The following is a 12,452-nucleotide window of genomic DNA, read 5'->3' as shown; positions in this document are numbered from 1 at the left end:
AGGTAAGAGGATCCTCAATTTTTCTCTGTCTGTGTGGTGCCGCCAAACCTGTGTGTCCATAAGTCTGTTTTACTTTCAGTTTGTGGCTGTCGTGCGCCCATCAGGGCCGGACGACTGTGGTGGGCAGACGTGCCTGAGAACCACAAGCCACAGCCCTGGGGAGACGTCCCTTTGGGTGGAATACGGATCCAGAGGCTTTGATGGTCTCTGATGCGTCTGAGGGGCTTAGAGTGTCCCACCTGAGAGGAGGGGCCCGGAGGCCTCTCCCATCTGAAGCAGCTTTCAACTGGTTGTCACGAAGAGAGCTTCTTGTGTGTCTTGTATTTCTTGTGAATGTCTGCTGTGTTCTGTGGGCGACTAATATGGGACAGACAGTGACGACTCCTCTATCTTTGACTTTAGGACATTTTTCTGAAGTAAGAACCAGGGATGATAATCTCTCTAGAACCAGGGATGATGATCTCTCTCTCAATGTTAGAAAAGGACTTTGAAAAAAAAAAAAGAAAAAGACTTTGGCAAACCTTCTGTTACTCTGAGTGGCCCACTTTGGGAGTCAGTTGGCCACCAGAGGGAACATTTGACCTAACCATCATTTTGGCAGTTAAAGATCTTGTTTTCCAGGAAGGACCAAGCATGCATCCTGACCAACAGCCATACATCATCGTGTGGCTAGACTTGGTGCAGAATCCACCGTTGTGGGTAAAACCCTGGGTATTGAAGAAAAGCACCATCCCTCCTCATGCAATGGCCCTAAAAACCCGAGCCCCTGAGTCTAGAGTTCCCCTGGCCTCAGGATCTACACCCTTGGCAACACCCAAAATTTATCCTGAGATTGATAACCCACCTGAGTGGCCTGAGATGCGCCACAATCCTCCCCCATATCAGGGCCAGGCTGACCCGGGTCCCCCCATGCCTGCAAGTGCCCCCCAGGGACCAGCACGAGGGACCCGCAGTCGGAGGGATCTAGAGAGCCCAGACTCCACTGTGGCTCTCCCCTTACAAGTATATGGGGGGGGCCCAGAGCCAGGATAACTACAACCCCTCCAGTACTGGCCTTTTTCCTCTGCTGACCTCTATAATTGGAAGACTAACCATCCTTCCTTTTCAGATAACCCCACAGGGTTTATTGGACTAATTGAGTCCCTCATGTTCTCTCACCAACCTACCTGGGATGATTGCCAACAACTTCTCCAGGTCCTCTTCACTACTGAGAAGCGAGAGAGAATTCAGACAGAAGCCAGGTAAAACATCCGAGATGCCGCAGGACAACCAGCCAAGACTCCTGCGGCCATGGACGTGGGATTTCCTCTCGTTCGCCCCAACTGGGATTATAACACTGCTGAAGGTAGGGAGCAGCTATCCGCCTATCGCCAGGCTCTTGTAGCGGGTCTCAGAGGGGCTGCACAATGCCCCACTAATTTGGCCAAGGTAAGAGAAGTCCTTCAAGGACCTGCTGAACCCCCCTCTGTGTTTCTAGAAAGACTAATGGATGCCTATAGGAGATACACTCCCTTTGACCCAGCATCAGAAGGACAAAAGGCAGCAGTAGTTATGACTTTCATTGGACAGTCTGCTCCAGACATTAGAAAGAAACTACAGTGCATAGAGGGGTTGCTGGATTTTACATTAAGAGATGTAGTAAAAGAAGCTGAGAATGTGTACCATAAGAAAGAGACGGAGGAAGAGAAGGCAGAGAGAGAAAAGAAAGAAAGAGAGGAACGAGAGGACCAGCGGGACCACCGTCAAGAGAGAAATTTGACAAAAATCTTGGCTGCAGTAGTAAGTGAAAAAGAGGGAGGTAAAGCAGGGTCTAGACAGACAGGGCACCTGGGCACTAAGGGATCAAAATAATATGAAAAGAAACTGTAGTTGGACAAAGACCAGTGTGCATATTGCAAAGACAAAGGACACTGGGCTAGAGAGTGTCCCAAGAAAAAGAATAAGCCGTCAAAAACTCTCACCCTAGATGAGGACTAGGGGAGACGGGGCTCGGATCCCCTCCCCAAGCCTAGGGTAACCATATCTGTGGGGGGGGGACCCCCGTTTACTTCCTAGTAGACACGGGGGCACAACATTCAGTTCTGAAGCAGCCCCTAGGGAAGATTAGCACAAAGAAATCAGTGGTGCTGGGGGCCACTGGACAAAAATTCTGCCCATGGACCATGGAACGGACTATAGATCTAGGAAAAAATTAAGTGACTCACTCTTTTCTTGTTATACCGGACTGTCCAGCCCCACTCTTAGGAAGAGACCTCCTAACTAAACTGAAAGCCTAAATTCAGTTCACTCCAAGGGGGCCTGAAGTTACCTGGGATAGCAACAAGCCCAGCACCCTAGCCCTATTAGTTCAACTAGAAGAAGAATATAGGCCCCATGAATCAGAGACAGAGGCTAAATATTCGGACCTCGTAGATTGGTTAAAAGAATTCCCAGAAGCTTGGCAGAAACAGGAGGGTTAGGAATGGCTAAAAATGCTCCACCAATAGTAGTAGAATTAAAAGCGGATGCCTCCCCCATTAGGGTTAGACAATACCCTATGAGTAAAGAAGCCAAGGTGGGAATCCGACCACACATCCTCAGGTTGATAAAACAAGGGGTCCTAGTGCCATGCCAATCCCCCTGGAACACTCCCCTCCTCCCTGTGAAAAAGTCAGGGACAAATGACTACCAGCCAGTGCAGGATCTAAGAGAAGTGAATCGGAGAGTGCAGGACATACACCCCACAGTTCCTAACCCTTACACCCTCCTCAGCATGCTGCCACCCGAAAGAAAACGGTATTCTGTCTTAGACTTGAAAGATGTTTTTTTTCTGCCTGAGGTTGCATCCCGCTAGCCAAGCCATCTTTGCCTTTGAATGGAGAGACCCTGAGGCCGGGATAACTGGACAATTAACATGGAGCCGATTATCACACAGGTTCAAGAGCTCACCAACCCTCTTTGATGAGGCCCTGCACCGAGACCTCAGTGAGTTCTGGACCAGCAACCCTCAGGTGACTTTGTTACAGTATGTGGATGACCTGCTCCTAGCCGCCCTAACCAAAGAAGAATTCATTGAAGGTACAAGGAAGCTTCTAACAGAGCTAGGGACTTTAGGCTATCGTGCCTCAGCCAAAAAGGCCCAGCTGTGCAAAACTGAAGTGACTTACTTAGGGTATGTACTGAGAGATGGCCAAAGGTAGCTAACAGAGGCCCGGAAAAAGACTGTGATGCACATCCTGACTCCCTCCTCACCGAAGCAGGTAAGGGAATTCCTAGGGACAGCCGGGTTTTGCCCCCTGTGGATACCCGGGTTCGCCTCCTTGGCAGCCCCCCTGTATCCTCTAACCAGAAACCAGGAACAATTCACCTGGAATCCTGAACATCAGACGGCCTTTGTGGACATTAAGAAAGCCTTGCTTTCAGCTCCCGCCCTTGCCTTGCCAGACCTGACCAGGCTGTTTTCCTTATACATAGATGAAAGAGGTGGGGTGGCTAAAGGTGTGTTGTCGCAAGCTCTGGGACCTTGGAAATGGCCAGTGGCCTATTTGTCCAAGAAACTAGATCCAGTGACCAGTGGGTGGCCAGTCTGCCTGATGGCCATTGCAGCTGCTACGGTCCTAGTAAAAGATGCCGATAAATTGACCATGGGGCAGCATATCACTATCATAGCCCCTCATGCATTAGAGAACATCATTCGACAACCACCTGACTGATGGATGACTAATGCCCGCCTGACTCACTATCAGAGCCTACTCCTCACGGACAGGGTGGCCTTTGGAGCCCCAGTCATCCTAAACCCGGTAACCCTGCTGCCTGCGGAAGGGGACCCAGAACCCTGCCATTGCTGTGATGAAATTCTAGCAGAAGAAACCAGCACCTGGAAAAACCTAAGAGACCAGCCTTGGCCCAGTGTCCAACCTGGTTCACTGATGGCAGCAGATTCGTCAAGAATGGTAAGTGGGTCACCGGGGCGGCAGTCGTGGACAGGAAGAAAGTCATTTGGGCCGACAGTCTACCTGAAGGGAGCTCCGCACAGAAAGCTGAGCTAGTGGCCCTTACTCAGGCATTAAAACTGGCAGCAGGAAAGACTATAAACATCTACACAGATAGCCGGTATGCCTTCGCCACTGCCCATATTCATGGGGCCATTTACAGACAGCAAGGTCTTCTTACCTCAGCAGGAAAAGCAATCAAGAACAAGGAAGAAATCCTAGAATTGTTAGATGCTGTACATCTGCCAAAGAAAGTAGTCATCATGCACTGTCCAGGGCACCAGAGAAGTCAGGATATTGTAGCCAAAGGAAACCAGATGGCGGGCGAAGCCGCCAAGTTAGCAGCAGAGAAAATCCCGGCGTTAGCCACTAACATCTGTGAACTCTGGTGGCCCCCAATGTCTGATACTAGTTTTCAGTATTCTGAAGAAGATGAACAGGAACTGTCTCACTTAGGATTGATCAATAAGAACTCAGAAGGAGCTATAATAGACCAAGAGAACAAAAAAGTTGTTCCTCAGAAGGAAGGTAGAGAGTATGTAAAACAAATACACTATCTGACCCACTTAGGAGCAAAGAAATTAAAAGCCCTCATCAAAACCTCTGAGTTCCGAATATTGTAATTAAGTAAAATTGTTCAAGAAATTGTAGAAAACTGTAAGGCCTGTGCCTTAACAAATGCAAAGACTGCTGCCGAGTCAGCCGGTAAGAGAATGAGCGGAGACCGACCTGGAGCATACTGGGAAGTAGATTTTACTGAAGTAAAAGTCACCATTTATAACTATAACTATCTGCTAGTATTTGTAGACACCTTCTCAGGATGGGTTGAAGCATTCCCCACCACGCAAGAAACTGCGAATGTAGTAACCAAGAAAATATTAGAAGAAATTTTTCCGCGATTCAGGATCCCTAAGGTAATTGGGTCAGACAATGGCCCAGCCTTTGTTGCCCAGGTGAGTCAGGGACTGGCCAATCAACTGGGGGTAAATTGGAAATTGCATTGTGCTTATAGACCCCAGAGCTCAGGTCAGGTAGAAAGGATGAATAGAACTCTAAAAGAGACCTTAACTAAAATAGCTATTGAGACCAGCGTAAAAGATTGGATTGCTCTCCTTCCGCGTACGGAACACCCCAGGGATATTTGCTCTCACCCACCCCCTCTCACTGCTATAAGAACTTATGAAATTGATGATATAACCTTCACCCCATTGTTAACCCGCTTGAAAGCTTTAGAACTAGTCAAAAGCGAGACCTGGCCAATGCTCCAAAAAGCTATACTGATAAGTTGCCTCCCCTCCCTCATAATTTTCAGGTTAGAGATAAAGCCTTAGTCCACAGGCATCAGGTCAGCAGCCTCGAACCTCGCTGGAAAGGACCCTATCAGATGCTGCTAGCTACCCCCACAGCCATCAAGGTAGACGGAGTAGCAGCTTCGGTCCATGCCTCTCATGTCAAGCCAGCTCCAACCGGCAAAGATGACCAGTGGACTTTGGAAAGGACTGACAATCCTTTTCGGTTGCGCCTTCGTCGGGACAACCACAAGTAACCATAACCCACATGCCCCTCGCAACCTTACCTGGGTAGTCCAATCTCAAACAGGGAATGTTGTACGGTCTATCTCCAAAACTGCCAACCCCTGGACGTGGTGGCCAGATCTGTACCCTGACCTCTGTACATTAGCCATTGGAGCCCCTGCAGACTGGGACGTAGAAGGAAACCTTAACCCCACTGCCCCCTCATATCCCACTCCCTCAGATGCTCTAGGTCTTCTTGCCCCTGCCCTCGTCGGAGGACGAGCAGGTGGTAGAAATCAGAGATGTAGAATGGCCCTGAGATATTTCTCTTTCTATGTGTGTCCGGGACATGACCTGAATGCACGAGGGCTGACATGTATGTGCAGGTCTCAGAGTGATTTTTATTATCGAAGCTGGAGATGTGAAACGACTGGATATACTTACTGGAACCCCACCTCTTCTTGGGATTTCATAACCATAACAGCCAACTAGTCCCTTGTTGACCCAAGAGATACTGCCTCCAAAGATCAAGCAGAAGCTGCATGCAATAGTTGGTGTCACCCCCTAAAAATTCCTTTCACAGATCATGGTAAAAAAGCCCGTCAATGGCAGTCAGGATATTGGTGGGGAATCAGATTTTACATGGAGTACTATGATAATGGGCTATTGTTTATAATAAAACTACTTGACCGCCCTCTGCAGAATATAGCAATAGGACCTAACCCTGTGCTTGCAGAGCCCTCCCCAGCTAAGAAATCGCCTCTTGCCCCACCCTAGAGACAGCCCACCTTAACTTCACCCATGCCCCCGAAAAGACTGGAGGGGCAGCCCACCTCTACAAGAGACGGTCTCCTCAATTTAATTAAAGGAGCTCTTAGTGCCCTAAATAATACCAACCCCCAAATTACTGATTCTTGTTGGTTGTGTTTAGCTACCAACCCGCCTTACTCTTTTGGTCTTGTGTTGATGTTTGTGTTTCAGGACCTCGCTGACCATAATCTGTGGACTTGGTTTCTTGCGACAAAGTTATTTTTACTTGCGTTTTCAGGAGGTGGCTGCTGTATCGTTGACCTTCTTGTTTTTCTCCGCTCCTTTTGTCTTTCTCTTCTCCAAGTGCCCCCTTGCCCTGGTTTCTTTTTTCTTGCTTTTTGATGTTGGTGGTTGTGTTCTCTTTGTTTCATGTTGTGTGTCTGTTTTCCTGTTTTTTCGTCTATCTCTGCTTTTTTTGTTTTAGTTTGTGTGCTTGGTGTGGTTTGCTTTGGGTCTGATGTTGTCTTTGTTAATGCCTTTTTTCGTGTCTTTGAGTGCCATTTTTCTTGTGTGGTTCTCTGGTTGTTGTTGTCTTCTTCGGATTCGGGGGATTGGCTGTCTGTGTTGGTTTAGGGGCTTCATCTTTTGTTTTTTTGCCTCTTTTTTCTCTTGAGTTTGAGAGAGTCATAGCCGTGGTTGTTTGTTCTGTGGGCTTTTCTGAGTTTTTTTTCTGTGGTGCTATTACCGAATGTAGGAGGGCTGGTTTTGTTTTTCTTGACTTTCGTGTGTTTCTTTGCCTTGCTATGGGATTCCTGTTGCTTTTCTTTTGCTCATTCAGGATTCATAGCTGGTTCCATGCGCTATTTTGCAGATAGGTTAGGTGAACGCTGCCTGGTTTGAGATTCTGAGCGATGCTGGTTTTCTAGTTTTTTTTATAGGTCCTCTTGTTTAGTTGCTCTTGTCTTTATGGTTCTTGGTCCTTTGATTCTTCTGTTTATGTTTTTATTATTTTGGCCTTGTTTTTTATGCACTTGGCTTTTTTTCTTTGTTATAGATCTCCTCAGTACTTTTGGATTGTTGGTTCTGAGTTAATTCTATCTTGATGTGAGAGTGTTAGTTCGAGGTTTCTGGCACTATCGTTTGTTGGTTCTATGTTTTGGTGTTTTTGTTTTATTTGTTTGGGAGTGAAAGGAAATTTTTTGAACAATGTCCCCACACCCAGTGTTGTAAGAACCTGTACTTTTAGTCTTGTGTAAACGTTTATGTTCTAGGAACTAGCTGACCACAAAGGGAACAAACACTTACTGGAAAAAAACCCTGTATCTTAACTGGCATCAACAGCAAGTGGCTGACCTGGGACTGAACTTCTGCTTTTCTGAAGAGACAATGAGCAATCTCCACACCAAAAAACCCCTAGACCCTCTATAAAAACCCCTTGCTCTCTCAGCTCGGGGTCGACTTCCCTGTCTCCTACGAGAGATATGAGTCGACCCGGAGCTCTGCCAATAAAGCCTCATGTGTTTGCATCAAGTGCTTCTGGTGTGAGTTGCCCGGGGTCGCGCCTGACCAAGGAAAGCCCTAAATTGGGGTCTTTCAAAAGTATTTGTTCATCTTGATTGTCAGCCTATGTATCCACTCACAGACTTCTGTTGTTAGATGCCATCAATTTAGTATAATTCATAGCGACCCTACAAACTTCAGAGTTGAACCCTATTCTATACTATGGCATCCTCATATTTTTTTACATACTCAAGCCCATTGCAGCAGTCACTGTGTCAATCCATCTGGTCAAGGGTCTTTGCCAATGCTTCACCTTTCCAAGAATGATGTCCTTCTCAAAAGAACAGCCTCTCCTAGCAACATGGTCAAGGTACGTGAAATGATGCTTTGTCATCTTTGCCTCCAAGGAGCACTCTGGTTAGAATTATGTCTTGTAATTATGTTTTTCCAACAAATAACAGCTTGTTCTTTCGACAGCCAATGAAATATTCAATACTATTCTCCAATACTGGTGCTCAAAGTTATCAACTCTTCAATCAATGAGATTTGGGGAGGGAAGGGTCCTGGTGACAGCATTCCTGGGAAGCTCTCAGGTATTCTCAGAACCCTGTAGGCTAATATAGAAGTGTCCCCTGCCACTACCCTCAGAAGAAGACACAGATACACTATGAGCAGCAACCACCGAGAATTGGGGAGGGAAGTGTTCTAGAGGCAGCATTCATGAAAAGTTCCCCGCTCTCCTCAGAGACTCTATTGCTAAGGCAGAGATGGCCCTTCAACCCCACCTAAGAAGAAGACACAGGTACACTATGAGGAAGGAGCACCAAAAATTGAGAAGGGAAAGATCCCAGGCAGCATTTCTGGAAAGTCACCAGGTACTCTCAGAAGCTTTGTCTGTTCAGGAGGATTATAGTTCACATACCCCATACTCCCACCAGCCCCACCAACCACATTCACTTCACACAGTGTCAAGGAAACAGAGGGCAGAAGTAAACCTTAAAAAACAAAAACAAAACAAAACAAAACAAAAAACCCAAACCCAAGCCTTCTCCGTTTAAGGAGACCGGAATGAGGACACTTTGAATAACTCAGAGAAATGAAGGCAGGAATAAAGATGTCAACATGGAATTCCAAGAACTGGTACTGAATAAGTTGCAAGAGATGAAAGAAAAAGTTGAAGCCCTAAGCAAAGAACAAGAAGAAAGGAGAAATAATCACAAAATAGGATACAAACAGCATAGTACTAGAGATAACAGAAAAACATGGAAATATAGTTTAGAATATCAAGACTGAAATAGTAGAATTTCTCAACATGGTAGAGGTATAACAAAGCAGAATAGGAGAGATGAAATGAAAACCAGTAAGAGAGAAGACAAAAACCTCAGTGAGAACTTAGAAGAAGAAAAAATAGTGGGAAGACAGAAGGAAAATTAAGAAAACATTATAATCATGTGGATGACATTAGCTAAAACAATATATGTGTGACTGGAATTCTAGAGCAGAAAAGGAAAGGGGGAAAACGCAGAGAAAATTGTGGAAGTGATAGTAGAAGAAAACTTTCTAGGTATCATGAAAAATGTGTGAAGAAACACACATTCTGGAAGTTCAGAAAAATCCAAACAGGTTAGACAACAAAAGAAAAATATCAAGACATATCATTTTCAAATTCTCCAAAATCAAAGACAAGGATAGAATACTAAAAGCAGTACAAAAAACCCAAAGAATTATCTACAATAGGAACAAGTTAGATTAAGCTCTGACTTCTCAGCAGAAACCATGTGAAAAAGAAAACAATGGGCTGGTACATAGTGAAAAAGAAGACAAAGGGATGGTACATACAAAAAGCTAATAGAAAACAATTTCCAGTTAAGGATCCTATACCTAGTAAAGCTGTCCATCAAATACAAATGAGAAATTAAACCATTTTCCTAAAAGTGGAAACTTCAGGAAAACAAAACCAACTCTACAAGAAATACTAAGTCTTTCACGCAGTGACCACAGAGGACTAAAGTAACCACCACCAGCAAAAAAAAGGAATGCATTAAAATGACAAGGATAAAAACCTGGCCTATCAATAATCAGAGTCCACCAGCATTTGGGCATGCCGGAATGGTAAAATACAGAAACAGCGGGCCACGCCTGCAAGGTACAGGCCAGTGTCTTGGGAGCTGGACACAGCCTCTGGCTTCTTGAAGGAGAGGCAAGGATGATACGCTCCGGGTGCATGTGGCTTTCTTTTGCCACACGTGGGTGTGACGTGAACAGATGTAGAACATTTAAACAGATTCATAACAAAGAAGAAATTGAGCAGGTCATAAAAAGACTCCATCATTATGATATATTTTTTTAAAGAAAGTCCTGTCCCAGGTGACTTCACATTTGAATTCTACCAAACATTCAGAGAAAAGTTATCACCAATTCTACTTAAATTATTTTTAAAATAGAAAAAGAAGGAATGATCACAGAGTCCTTCTTCTATAAATCAAGCATAGCTCTAATACCAAAATCAGGCAAAGACATCATAAAAATAAAAAACCCTATAGACCAATATGTCTCATGAATATAAATGTAAAATTCCTTAACAAAATCCTATCTAATAGAATCCAATAAAATATAAACAAATATATAATTCAACACAATCAAGTAAAATTCATAACAGAAATGCAAGGATGGTTCAAGAAACAAAAAGCAATAAATGAAATTCATCACATTAATAAAGAACAAGAATTACATTATTCTATCAATTGTTGCAGAAAAAGCTTTCTACAAAATCCAACACCCTCTCCAATTAAAACCCTCAGCAAAATTGGAGTAGAGGAGAATCTCCTCAACATAGTGAAAAGTCTATATACAAAATCAAGAGCCAATATCATTCTCAACTGAGAGATACTAAAGACATTCACCTTTCAACAGAGACTGGACAAAGCTGCCTACTATCATCACTCTTACACAATATTGTATTCAAGTTCTAGCCTGGTCAATAAGGTAAGAGAAGGAAATACGATTCATGATGATTGGTGACTGGAATGCAAAATTTGGGAACAAGGAAGAAAGACCTGCAGTTGGAAATAAGGGGTGGAAAGAAAGAAGTAAAAAAAAAAAATAAAGAACTGTTGGAGAAGCTCTAAAAACCAGCAGGTACTGACTGTAAGACAGATCATCAACTATTCATGTGCAAGTTGAACGTGAAACTAAAGAAAATGAAAAGAAATCTATAAGAACTGAAATATAACCTTGAAGATATCCTGCCAGAATTAAAAAAACAAAAACCCACAAACAAACCACAAACCCTCTCAAGAACAGATTTGAAACATTCAATATTAATGAATGAAGACCAGATGATCTGTAGGATTATATAAAGAAATTAATCCATGGCAGGTGTGGGTAGAGAGAGGCCTGAAACTGCTCTGGAGAAAGGCTTCTCCATTTGGGGATCCCTGCCACTGTGGGGCCATCCTAGGGACCAAAGGTGATTATAGAATTTGGGACACGGAGCTACAAGCAGGGGAGAGACTCACTTTCACACTTGGCATGATGAGATGCCGCAGAGAAAATAGCCGGTAAAGCCTCTTGGGCAGAAAATGGTTAAGTTGGAACCCCTGGTCTCACACTACTCCACAGACAAGTGAGGACAGTAGACTTCAGGAGAGAAGACATCATCAGGTGAGACACTTTTTTTCCCCAGAGGCATAACTTTCAGGTGCAGGGGACAGAAGAGCCTGCGGCCAACTAGGACAATGGAGTTTGGGACAGGGAGCTACATGCAGAGAATAGACTCACTTGCTCTCCTGACATGCTGAGGTGCTTAAGAGAGTACTGCCTTCAAGCTCCTGGACAAAAATTGCTTAAGGGGAGCACCTGGTCTCACACTACTGCCATTCCACAGAAAAAATGAGGACAACAGAACTTTGAAGGGGACTACAATAAGATGAGATTTCTACAAGGTTGCATTGCAGACCAGAGAGAACCTTAAGGACTCTAGGAAAGCCAAACTTTCCCAGAAAGGACTTCCAGTAGAGTAAGCGGCCCACCCCATAGATTGAGCTTTTTAAACTGACAACTAATCAATAACATCATAACGATAAGAACTATGAACAACTTTCACAGACCCAATAGAAAATGGCCTAACACCAATAAAATGTTCATGTAATGTCAAGAAAGTAGCAGGCAGCTTCAAATATTGTGAAAAAACAAATTAAGCTTTCTCCGAAAAAAGCAGAGCATACTGCAGACCAGGGTCAGGGAGAGAGAAGATACATATTGACATGGAGTCACATATTCACTTCCTAAACAACATGCTTCTGAAAACTCTTATGAACTTTGGTAAGTGACAATAGTTACAGAAAGGTCCAGGCCTTTTGTTCATAGGTTCTCTATGAGTCCTGCTCGACTTGACAGCAATCAACAACAACAACAATATGTAGTCACAACAGTCAGAACAGCTACAGAAGAAAATACAAATGATGGAAGAAACAGTGTTGTTATGTGCCATCCAATTGCCTGCAACTCATGGAGACCCTAGGTTCATAGCTCTGAATCCTAAACTGTCTTGAGCCAATCTCACCCATCTCTGACACATTTGCCCCATTGCTCAAATCACTATGTGAATCCATCTCATCCAGGATCTTTTTCTTCTACACTGTCCCTCCACCCTTCCAAGCATGATGTCCCTCTCTAAGGCCTGGTCTCTCCAGGCAACATGTCCAAAGTATGTGAG

The 12,452-nt window shown here is 44.4% G+C and overlaps 1 pseudogene; it reads left to right on the top strand.

The window, feature by feature from the left end:
• Positions 1-362: 362 nt before the first annotated feature.
• LOC102843677 lies at positions 363-5,517 on the top strand (annotated as a pseudogene).
• Positions 5,518-12,452: the final 6,935 nt, after the last annotated feature.

This window comes from Elephantulus edwardii, unplaced genomic scaffold, assembly GCF_000299155.1.
Source record: "Elephantulus edwardii isolate Elephantulus edwardi_28Jun2011 unplaced genomic scaffold, EleEdw1.0 scaffold00523, whole genome shotgun sequence".
NCBI classification, from domain to species: Eukaryota; Metazoa; Chordata; class Mammalia; order Macroscelidea; family Macroscelididae; genus Elephantulus; species Elephantulus edwardii.
Note: the sequence above shows the minus strand (reverse complement) of the source record. Positions and strands in the feature narration are given on the sequence as shown.